The following is a 12309-nucleotide window of genomic DNA, read 5'->3' as shown; positions in this document are numbered from 1 at the left end:
CGGTGACTGCCAACTAGAGGTCTCACGACTTCGAATACCCACCGACCACTAATTTATTACCATTTCTGTCCTTCATATATGCGCTGACGGGGGGGCCCTATAGTAATGTGCGCTGCTGAATGTGGACCGTTTGACTGGTTAATTGATCATGTTATCAACAAATTACGGAGCTGTATGGTGAGCCAGTGACCGTATGATCACCCTAAAATGTACTCCTATTTTATTAACACAGTACAGACTCAAACTAACATTTCTTTCTTTCACATACGGGCTGACAGGTGGGCCCCATGGTTACGCGCCCCGATGGTGCAACACTAGTTGCGCCGCGTGGAACGTTTGACTGGTGAATTGATTGTGTCATCAACAAAATACGGGGTTGTACGGGTGAGCCAATGACCGTATAATCATGACATGTATTTTTTTAACACGGTACAGATGCAAGGGCTCATATATACGCGCAAGCACTCACCGCTATAAGCGCACACATGCGAACCCTACCCCTATGAGCACCTTCGAGAGAGTGAGCCAGCATATATGATCTTGAGATTTTAGGAAGTCACCATAGGTGCCTCGTAGTCGAGTGGAACGTCTCCTCCCACTGAACGTGCATCGCCACAAAATACTGAAATTAACACAAGATAAATGCGAGCACCGGGACTTTAACCTTGGTGGGCTCGAGAAACCACTGTCCTCCTAACCATCCAAACACATGTTGGTTAGCACGACAAAATGTATGTGGTGACCGTGATGAGCTTATTCTGAAGTCCAATGACCATATCGTGCTTTCGCTTCAAATACAATGACCGTAAGTGTCGTCAACAAAATATGGAGCATGCATCAAATGCAAAGTCCGTCAGTGTCATCAACAAAATATGGAGACGTATCTTGATCTAGATACTGTTGTACTATTGTATATGCTTATTTTCTTAGTGGCCGATTGCGTGTGTGGTGTGGTGGGCACATCATTTCTAGTTGTGGTGGGTCAACATGAAGACTCATGGGTCGGTTCCATCCTGCGCCACATATAGGTTGGACCGAGACGTGTTATACGAAGACCCATGTGGAGGACTCGGCGTACAACACGAAGCTACCAGAGTCGCGGAGGACTCTATCCCCACTGGTGATAAGCCGACTATATATGATTTGTAACCCTAGGCCCTTAGTATGTTATACAAGCTTGGGGGCTAGTTCGTCGATTGTATACACACAAGCACAATGTCTGGTATTCACGTGTACTTTGTACACACCCCTATCACTAATATACAGTACCAGGAGTAGGCTCTTTCTTCAACTGCAAGGCTCCGATCCGAACTAGGGTAAAACTTTGCCTCGTATTACCATCCAGCCTAACAGCTAGGGATATCCTACCGAATGATATGATGAAATCATATCTGCCAACTACTAAGAGAGAGGTGTGTCAGGGGGGAATGTGTGCGAGAGAGGCCTAAAGATAATGTGCGTGCGGGAGACACATAGGCACATATATGTGCGTATAGAGGGCTAGTAGAGACTGTGCATGTGTATATATGCATGCGAGAGAAATAGTGTTTTCCAACTGAGATTAGTGAAAAGAGTGGTACATAGTAGTCAGAAAGAGAGAGAGAAACAGAGAGAGCATGTGCGTGAGACACCTCGACACCCTGAGAGAGATTGTGAGCATGTGTGAAAGAGAAATGCCAATGCATATAAAGTGTGTGCACGTATGCGTTAGATAGAGAGATATATAACGCGTTTGTGAGAACAGGGTGAGGCATAGTGCATCTACGTGTAAAAGGCGGTTCTACGCATTAAATTAAAATATAAATGGCATTATTATTTTTGGATGAGATCATGAATTTTTCAAATTGCGTATGGAAGAAAATCGGTCTATCAGACACCCATACTCTATTGAATTCTAGCATGTGCATGTGTTTATTTCATATTATCGATCCATAGAATGAGAGCGGTTTGAAATACAGGCAATGGATGCTTTTGCAATTCATATATAAACATTAATTGGTGCACTCCATGTTGTTAGTGTGAAGCACTTTATACATTTGTCACTTGCATGGATACATTCCAAATTGCTAGCTATGAAATAGAATACATGTCGAATTCAACATAAAGGGGGTTTCGAAGATTCGAATTCATAGGAAGTGCATTCATCTATTTGAACCCGAGATAATGGCATTTGTAAATCAGATGTAAAAGGGGGCATCAATCTTTGTTGTGATTTTGAACATGCTATATATATTCATACGCATATCTAACTTTTTATTTTTTGCAACCAGGGAGATTATATCTGGAACCATGCATGAACTGAGGTAAGTTGCATATTTTTTAATATATACTCGTGTACAATGTATATTCAAATGTACCCCCTCCATTCCAAAATAATCGTAGCTTTAAGATTTTCAAGAGTAAAGATTTGTGAAGTTTGACAAATCCTGAAAGTTCAATTCAAGAGAACCAAAAACATTAATGCGTCTGCTCCCAAATATTGAACAAAGCGCCAAATAGGCCTATGGTCACCTGAAACCGCGTCAGACTAATGTTTGGTGGTAGGAAATTACTTTCCTCACTCTGGCCCGTGTAGCCTATCGGCCCGATGTCCAAAGGTCTAAACCGAGGTAGGTTTGTAACTTCACCAAGACACCAGTCTCAACCGCCTCTAAGAAGCATTCATACGCCATGGGCGCCTAAACACCCATGCGCTCGGCCGAAATCTATCCCGCCCACATTTGGGACACCTGACATGACTGTCCTACCCCCAACCTGCAATATGTCCGAAATTTTAGATGGGGGCAATGTTTGTAACTTTCCTCAAATTTCAAACAAGCGCGTCTCAAACCGAAACATTGTTCCCCCTTAGTTCCCCGCCTCCCTCCGTTTCCCCATTCATACTCCGTGGGCGCGAAAACGCCCTCTCCACTAGCCGCGAAACCCCAGCCTCCTCCATCCTCCACCCCATAGCGGCCAATCCACCGCCGTCCTCCTCCATCACGTTGGAGCCGGTACCCCGACATCATCATCCAACTCAACCGCAACCGCAACGCCCTCAAGGACTTAGCAGCTGAAGCCGAGGCAGAGCTGCCTCCACGACGCCGACACCGACGTGCACCGTACCAGAACCACTCCGACCACGCCGTCCTGCGCCTCACTGCTGCGGCTCCACTGTCGCAACCGTCCACCGCACCGGAGCTGTTCCCGCTACACCGTCGTTCGCCGCCTCGGATCTGCTTCCCCGCCGCCGACAGACGGCCACCGCACCACACTCAACAACTTGGCCATGGGTTCGTCCAAGGCTGCACCGTCCTCCACAACTTCTGGTTTCCAGCAAACAACAAGAAGATCGTCAGAAAAACAGAAGGAGGACACAACACTACCAGCAGAAAGAGGTACTCCTCTTCCCTTATTCATGCAAATCTTATGTCTATGCTCACACCGTATTCATCCCACGAAAGAAACTAGTTGAGCACTTCTTACTGCATCTTCTTCGTGATACTAAATGCACAAGGTTTCCTCCCTTTTACTATTTCATCTTTGCTAGAGGTCAATAGCCCGCCTGGATTTCAATTCAAGGTCAGTCGAACCGCAATTAAAAGAAGCAGCACCCGCTTAGGCGCGCGGAGCACCTAGTCCGCCTATTCTCCGGGGAAGCAGCGCATCGGTGTCTATCATAGGGGTGTGGGCGCAGGATCTGCTTGCGCTCGATCTGGAGGTCGGCGGGGCTTGAATGGATGGCCGGGGGCGGTGCGGTGAGGTCGAGGGGAGGGCGCGGGCAGGGGAGGAATACTGGGCCGATGGTCGCTGGCGTTTCGAGGAAGATCCTCAACACTGACTGGCTGGAGGTAGATGAAGGCGATCTGCCCGTTCTTTGTACATAGGACGATGCAGAAAAAATGGACTGGCCTATTTGCTTTCAGTCGACTGTTATTTTCATAGAATCATGTAGTAATTTAGTGTGCCATGCATGTTGTAGAGCTATCATATGTCTCCCGTCATTTATTTCTCACCGACCTGCTATCTGCTACCTTTACACTATACTAATTGTGAACACACTTCACCCATACTCACACTATTGTTTTTTTATGCATGGGTACTTCAGACTTTGACGCAGTGTTGATGAATGCAGAAAAGAAAAGACAGAAGTAGCTCCAGTGTAATTCGAAGATAAGCACTAAGCGTTTCAGCGCTCTAATGGGTGCAGTGTGAGCAGTTGGAGACAGTAAATGTAGCTCTACAATTGATGGTCTCAATTGCCACACACAACCATCCCAGGTGCTTGCTTTAACTTCGCGAGGTCAAATGTGGTTGCGTGTTGCATATGATGTCTTGCTTGTATTGCTTCCAATTTGGTTAAATTGCATCTGCTTACTTTACACATTATACCTTTGATAATGACATGCCTTCATGTTTTTGATACATACTACATATGTCTATTAACCATGTTCGTACATCAAACTAATGCTCTTTTGTATCCCTCGTCAATCACTTATGATGAGACAGTCACCTGAGTGGGTTACTGTGAGACGCCCTACTCGTTTAAAGAGTGCAGTGTCATCCTCCCCACATGATCCTCAAGAAACAGCAAGGCTAAATGAAGATAGTCAACGTAGCTCTCTAGTTGATCACCGCAATTCCCCCACACCACCATCGCAGGTGCTTGCTCTTACTTGGCAGTGTGATATGTGGTTGCATGTTGCATATGGTGTCTACCTTGTAATGCTTCTAATTAGGGTAAATTGCATCTGCTTAGTTAACACATTATACCTGTGAATATGACATGCCTTCCTGTTTTTGGTACATACTACGTCTTTATATTAACCATGTTATTACATCAAACTACTTTTCTTGTGTATCCCTCATCAATGCTCCTAATTTGTTAAATTGCATCTCCTTAGCTTACACATTATACATGTGAATATGACACGCCTTCCTATTTTTGGTACATACTACATCTGCCTATCACACCATGTTCTTACATCAAACTACTGTTCTTGTGTATCCTGCATCTATCGCTTATGATGAGATAGTCACGCGTGTGGGCTGATATGAGACGCAATACTCTTATAAAGAATGCAATTTCATCCTCTCCACATGATTCTCAAGAAACAGCAAGCCTAAATGAAGATACTGAACGTAGCTCTGTACCTGAAGACCGCACTTCCCCTACACCACCATCACAGGTGCTTGCTCTAACTTCGCAGTGTGATATGTGGTTGCATGTTGCATATGGTGTCTAGCTTGTAATGCTTCTAATTAGGGTAAATTGCATCTGCTTAGTTTACACACTATACCTATGAATATGACATGCCTTCCTATTTTTGGTACACACTACATCTATGTGTTAACCTTGTTCTTACATGAAACTACCTCTCTTCTGTATCCTGCATCAATCACTTACGATGAGTCACCTTTATTCGTTGCATATTGCATATTATTTCTAGCCTGTTGCCATGTATTGCTTCTAATTTGGTCAAATACATTTGTTAGGGCACCCTTTTAATTTGGCAGAGTGATATTGGTTTCATCTTTCATATGGTTTCTAGCTTGCATCGATTCTAACAAGTTCAAGCACCTTGTGCTTAGTTTACACTTTATACATCATACATGTCAATATGTCACGCCGTCCTGTTTTTCATACATATTCCATCCTCCTATCATGCGGCTGCCTTACATGAAAGTAGTGTTCGTCAGTATCATGCATCAATGAGTTCTAAAGAGCAAATTTTATTCCTTTTTCTTGTGGGTTTGACTTGACAAGGCAAAATCAAGAAAGAGGAAGGAAAAGAGTAAGGAAGGCGATGATGGTGGTCCTCTGCAGCAACGTAAACGGAGCATCTGTACCGATTCTCCCTGTACTGGTAGTGCATTACAAGGTCCAAGTCTCCGATCCCCTACTCCACCATCCAAGGTGCTTGCTCTAACTTGGCAGTGTGATATCCGGTTGCATGTTGCATATGGTGTCTAGCTCGTACTGCTCCTAATTAGTGTAAACTGCATCTGCTTAGCTTACACATGATACATGTGAATATGACACGCTTTCCTGTTTTGGTACATACTATATCTGTCTATCACACCATGTTCTTACATGAAACTACTCTTCTTGTGTATCCTGCATCAGTCAATTATGATGGGACACCTTTAAGTTGGTAGTGTGATATTGGTTTGCGTCTTGAATATGATTTCTAGCATGTATTGCTTCTAGTTTGATGAACGCCACCTATGACGGTTTTAACTTGGCAGAGTGATATTGATTGCACCTTCCATATGGTGTCTTGCAGTGTTTCTAATTTTTTGAAGTGCCTTTTGCTTAGTTACCACATCATAGGTGTGAATATGTCAAGCCGTCCATTTTTTTGTACATATTCCATCCTTGTATCATGACTTTGCCTTTCATCAGAGTAGTGTTCTTCAGTATCATGCATGAATGAGTTCTGAAGAGCGAATGATATTCCTTTTTCTTGTCGGTATAACCTCACAATGCAAAATCAATAAAGCTGAAGGAAATTGGCAAGGCATTGGATGATGGTGGTCCTTCCGAGCAACTGAAATGGAGGTTCTCTATAGATTCTACTATGCCATCCTCCCAACAAGATTCGCAAGACAATGCAAGGCTAGACAGTCAACGTAGCTGTGTAGATGATGAGCACATCTCCCCTACTCCACCATCACAGGTGCTTGCTCTAACTTGGCACTATTATATGTGGTTGCATGTTGCCTATGATGTCTAGCTTGTATTGCTTCTAACTTTGTTGAATTGCATCTGCTTACTTTACACATAATGCCTGTGAATATGACATGTGTTCCTGTTTCTACATCAGACTACTATTCTTGCATATCCCGCATCAGTCACTTATGATAAGGCACATTTAAGTCGCCACTGTGATATTGGTTGTGTCTTGCATATGATTTCTAGCATGTACTACTTCTAATTTGTTGAAACGCCATACAGTTTCAACTTGGCAGGGTGATATTGGTTGCATCTTTCATATGGTGTCTAGCTTGCAGTGCTTCTAATTTGTTGAAATGCCTTCTGCTTAGTTACCACATCATAGGTGTGAATATGTCACACCATCCTGTTTTTCATACATGTTCCATCCTCGCATCATGTGTTTGCCTTTCATCTGAGTAGTGTTTGTCAGTATCATGCATGAATGAGTTCTGAAGAGCGAATTTTATTCCTTTTTCTTATCGGTTTGACTTCACAATGCAAAATCATTACAGCTGAAGGAAATTAGTCCGATAGTGGATGATGGTGGTCCTTCGGAGCAACTCAAACAGGGGTTCTCTACAGATTCTACTCTGCCATCCTCCCAACAAGATTCGCAAGACAACACAAGGTTGGACAGTCAACGTAGCTGTGTAGATGATGAGCACATCTCCCCTACTCCACCATCACAGGTGCTTGCTCTAACTTGGCACTATTATATGTGGTTGCATGTTGCGTATGATGTCTAGCTTGTATTGCTTCTAACTTTGTTGAATTGCATCTGCTTACTTTACACATAATGCCTGTGAATATGACATGTGTTCCTGTTTCTACATCAGACTACTATTCTTGCATATCCCGCATCAGTCACTTATGATAAGGCACCTTTAAGTCGCCACTATGATATTGGTTGTGTCTTGCATATGATTTCTAGCATGTACTGCTTCTAATTTGTTGAAACGCCAAACAGTTTCAACTTGGCAGGGTGATATTGGTTGCATCTTTCATATGGTGTCTAGCTTGCAGTGCTTCTAATTTGTTGAAATGCCTTATGCTTAGTTACCACATCATAGGTGTGAATATGTCACACCATCCTGTTTTTCATACATATTCCATCCTCGCATCATGTGTTTGCCTTTCATCTGAGTAGTGTTTGTTAGTATCATGCATGAATGAGTTCTGAAGAGCGAATTTTATTCCTTTTTCTTATCGGTTTGACTTCACAATGCAAAATCATTACAGCTGAAGGAAATTAGTCTGGTAGTGGATGATGGTGGTCCTTCGGAGCAACTCAAACAGGGGTTCTCTACAGATTCTACTCTGCCATCCTCCCAACAAGATTCGCAAGACAACACAAGGTTGGACAGTCAACATAGCTGTGTAGATGATGAGCACATCTCCCCTACTCCACCATCACAGGTGCTTGCTCTAACTTGGCACTATTATATGTGGTTGCATGTTGCGTATGATGTCTAGCTTGTATTGCTTCTAACTTGAATTGCATCTGCTTACTTTACACATAATGCCTGTGAATATGACATATGTTCCTGTTTCTAGAACATACATGTACATGATGAGCACATCTCCCCTACTCCACCATCACAGGTGCTTGCTCTTACTTGGAACTATTATATGTGGTTGTGTTTTCCGTATGATGTCTAGTTTGTATTGCTTCTGATTATGTTGAATTGCATCTGCGTAGCTTACAACTTATACCTGCAACGATCACTTACCCATAAGACACATTTAACTTGGGACTGTGATGTAGGTTGCATCTTGCATTGTCTTCTAGCTTGTATTGCTTCTAATTTCTTGAAATGGCACTTACGACGAGGCACTTTTTACCTGATAGAGTGATATTGGTTGCGTGTTCATATGGTGCCTAGCTTTCATTTCTTCTAATTTTGTTGAAATGCCTTCCACTTACTGTTTTTTCATACATATTCCATCCTCCTATCGTACGTGTGAATATGAAACGCTGTCTTTTTTTGTATATATTCCATCCTCCTATCCTGCGCTTGCCTTACATCAAAGTAGTGTTCGTCGGTATCATGCATCAACCAGTTATGCAGAACTAATTTTATTCATCTTCTTGTGGTTTTGACTTCATAAGGCAATATCAGAAAATAGGAAGGAAAAGAGTAAGTTAGGGGATGTTGGTGGTCCTCCGCACCGACGCAAATAGAGACTCTCTAGATTTGCCACTGCTACTGCTAATGAAGTTGAAGTCCCAAGTCTACATGATGAGTTCATCTCCCATACTCCAACATCGCAGGTGCTTGCTCTAAGTTGACAGTGTGATAATTGGTTTCATGTTGCATATGTTGTCTAGCCTATATTTCTTCTATTTTGATTAAATTGCACCTGCTGAGTTTATATGTTATACATGTGCATAGACATGGCTTTTTGTGTCTAGAATACACTGCATCTATCTATCATACCATGTTCTTACATCAAAGTACTATTGTTGTGTATCCCGCATCAGTCACTCATGATTGGACGTTTTTAACATGGCAGTTTGATAGTGGTTGCATCTTGCATTGATTTCTATGTTATACTGCTTCTAATTTTTCGAATTACCACTTATGACAAGACACTTTTAACTTGGGAGAGTAATATTGGTTGCATCTTTCATATGGTGTCTAGCTTGCATTACTTCTATTTTCTTGAAAATCCTTCTGCTTAGTTTGCACATCATAGCTGTGAATATGTCATGCCGTCCTATTTTTCTTACACATTCCATCCTCATATGATTGTCTTACATCAAAGTATTGCTTTTCTGTATCATGCATCAATGAGTTCTGAAGAGTGATTTTATTCTTTTGTGTTGTGGGTACAGCTTGACATGGCAAAGTCAAAAAAGAGCAAGGGAAATAATATAGTAGGGAGTGCTGTTACTCGTCAGGTGAAGCGAAAAAGGATCTGCCGTCAAGATTCTGCTGGTACTTATAATGCAGTCGAAGGTCCAAGTCCACCGGCTAAATCTACAAACACAGTATCACCTACTCCACCAGCTGCAGCATCCGCTTCAACTGTACCAGCATCTCAACCAGTTACTCGTTCATTTGCTCCGGAACTGGCCAGTTCCCAAGCTGCCTTCACACCTAACACTACTTCTGAAGCACTGCTGACACAACAGGACTTGGCAAGATCAGATGAAGCTCATGAGCATCAACACCAAGATGGTACCTGACTGAGTCAAGTTGCAGTTGCATGCTCCTTTATATGTACTCTCACAGTTTGATGTACACTAACACTTCCCATATTCGTTGTTGAACTAGCACCATGGCACAAGCAGAAACAGACATCAGGAATAATGCTTGATAGATTAACAAAATATAAAGGAGGAAGAATGGAGATCCATTTTGAGGCAGGTTTAAAAAGGCCACGTGATGCTACAGAGTCAGCCAAGTTAGTATTAGAGGCAGCCGTTCCCGTTAGGTGTCATGCACGTATCCTCCCAACGTGGATCTAGTACAGGAATGAGAAAGACAATACCCAGTTTAACACCTTCCTCGACCATTTATCCGTAAGTAATGTTATTCATCGCAATTAGTAATATTGTCTTGCTCTGTCCCATACTTTCTAGCTTCCTCCTAATAAGACTCACATTCTTTTTTCAACAGATGAGGTTCAAGTTTTAAAGATCGTGGATGTCGCCTAGAGGGGGGGTGAATAGGCGCTTTAAAATAATTACGGTTTAGGCTTGAACAAATGCGGAATAAACCTAGCGGTTAATTTGTCAAGCACAAAACCTACAACAACTAAGCTCACCTATGTGCACCAACAACTTATGCTAAGCAAGATAAGCAACTATGTGATAGCAAGATATATGACAAAGAACAATATGGCTATCACAAAGTAAAGTGCATAAGTAAAGGGGCTCGGGTAAGAGATAACCGAGGCACGCGAAGACGACGATGTATCCCGAAGTTCACACCCTTGCGGATGCTAATCTCCGTTTGGAGCGGTGTGGAGGCACAATGCTCCCCAAGAAGCCACTAGGGCCACCGTAATCTCCTCACGCCCTCTCACAATGCAAGATGCCGTGATTCCACTAAGGGACCCTTGAGGGCGGTCACCGAACCCGTACAAATGGCGACCCTTGGGGGCGGTCACCGAACCCGTACACTTTGGCAACCCTTGGGGGCGGTCACCGGTACCCGTCAAATTGCTCGGGGCGATCTCCACAACCTAATTGGAGACCCCGACGCTTGCCCGGAGCTTTACACCACAATGATTGAGCTCCGAACACCACCAACCGTCTAGGGCACCAAGGCACCCAAGAGGAACAAGCTCTAGGGTGCCCAAACACCCAAGAGTAATAAGCTTCTCAAACTTCACTTCCACGTATCACCGTGGAGAACTCAAACCGATGCACCAAATGCAATGGCAAGGACACACGGAGTGCCCAAGTCCTTCTCTCCCAAATCCCACCAAAGCAACTAATGCTAGGGAGGAAAATGAGAGGAAGAACGAAAGAAGAACACGAAGAACTCCAAGATCTAGATCCAAGGGGTTCCCCTCACTTAGAGGAGAAAGTGATTGGTGGAAACGTGGATCTAGATCTCCTCTCTCTTTTCCCTCAAGAACTAGCAAGAATCCATGGAGGGATTGAGAGTTAGCAAGCTCGAAGAAGGTCAACAATGGGGGAAGAACACGAGCTCAAAGGATTAGGTTTATTGGGGAAGAAGACCCCCTTTTATAGGACCTCCCGAATCCAACCGTTATGTGCTCAGGTCGTGCACAAGCGGTACTACCGCTTGGAGGAGCGGTACTACCGCTTAGCACGGTCAAAACAGCCCAAACGAGAGAGAAAACACGAGATTTTGGTCCGGGGAGGTACTACCGCTTAGGAGCCACGGTAGTACTCCTCTGGAGTGGTACTACTGCTCAGGAGCAGCGGTAGTACCGCTCTGGAGCGGTAGTAAAAAATTACATCCGCTCTAGTCGCGGTAGTACCGTTGCAGCCTTTACCAAAACAGCCACAACTTTTGCAAACGGACTCCGAATTCAACGAAACCAAGTTTGTTGGAAAGCTAACGACATGGGCTAACACAATATTGATAGAAATATCAAGAATAAGCAAATGAGAAAAGTCCCATAAGAAAATGGTGAGAACCCTCATCGAATAAGACCGGTAAAACCTCCAAGACCGAAAACATCATAGAAGACGCATGCGAACTCCGTTTTCGATGAACTCAAGCTTGTCATCAAGATGACCATAAGCTCTAAGACTCACAAACATAACCAAACAAGAACCAAGAAACATGATGCAAGGATGCAATGGTTTGAACTCTCTACTAACGATACAATCAAGCTACCAACTTGAGAGCCCCCCTTGATAGTACGGCAAACGATCCTATAACTCGATCTCCCAACTACCACCACAAGACCGGTAAAATAGAACATCTATCAAGGGAAAACCTTTGCCTTGCACATGGTCCACTTGAGCTAGATGAAGATGATCTTGACTCCCTCAAGTTGGACCACCTTTCTTGATTGCGTTGGCTCGATGAAGACTAGATGATTGCTCCCCCATAGTTCACTATGGGTGAGCCACTCTTCGGCACATCTTCACAAGTCCATTGACACCACAATGGATGGCAAGATTC

Source organism: Triticum dicoccoides, chromosome 4B (genome assembly GCF_002162155.2).
Source record: "Triticum dicoccoides isolate Atlit2015 ecotype Zavitan chromosome 4B, WEW_v2.0, whole genome shotgun sequence".
NCBI lineage: Eukaryota > Viridiplantae > Streptophyta > Magnoliopsida > Poales > Poaceae > Triticum > Triticum dicoccoides.
The sequence above is the reverse complement of the archived record's forward strand: the minus strand, read 5'-3'. Positions refer to the sequence as shown.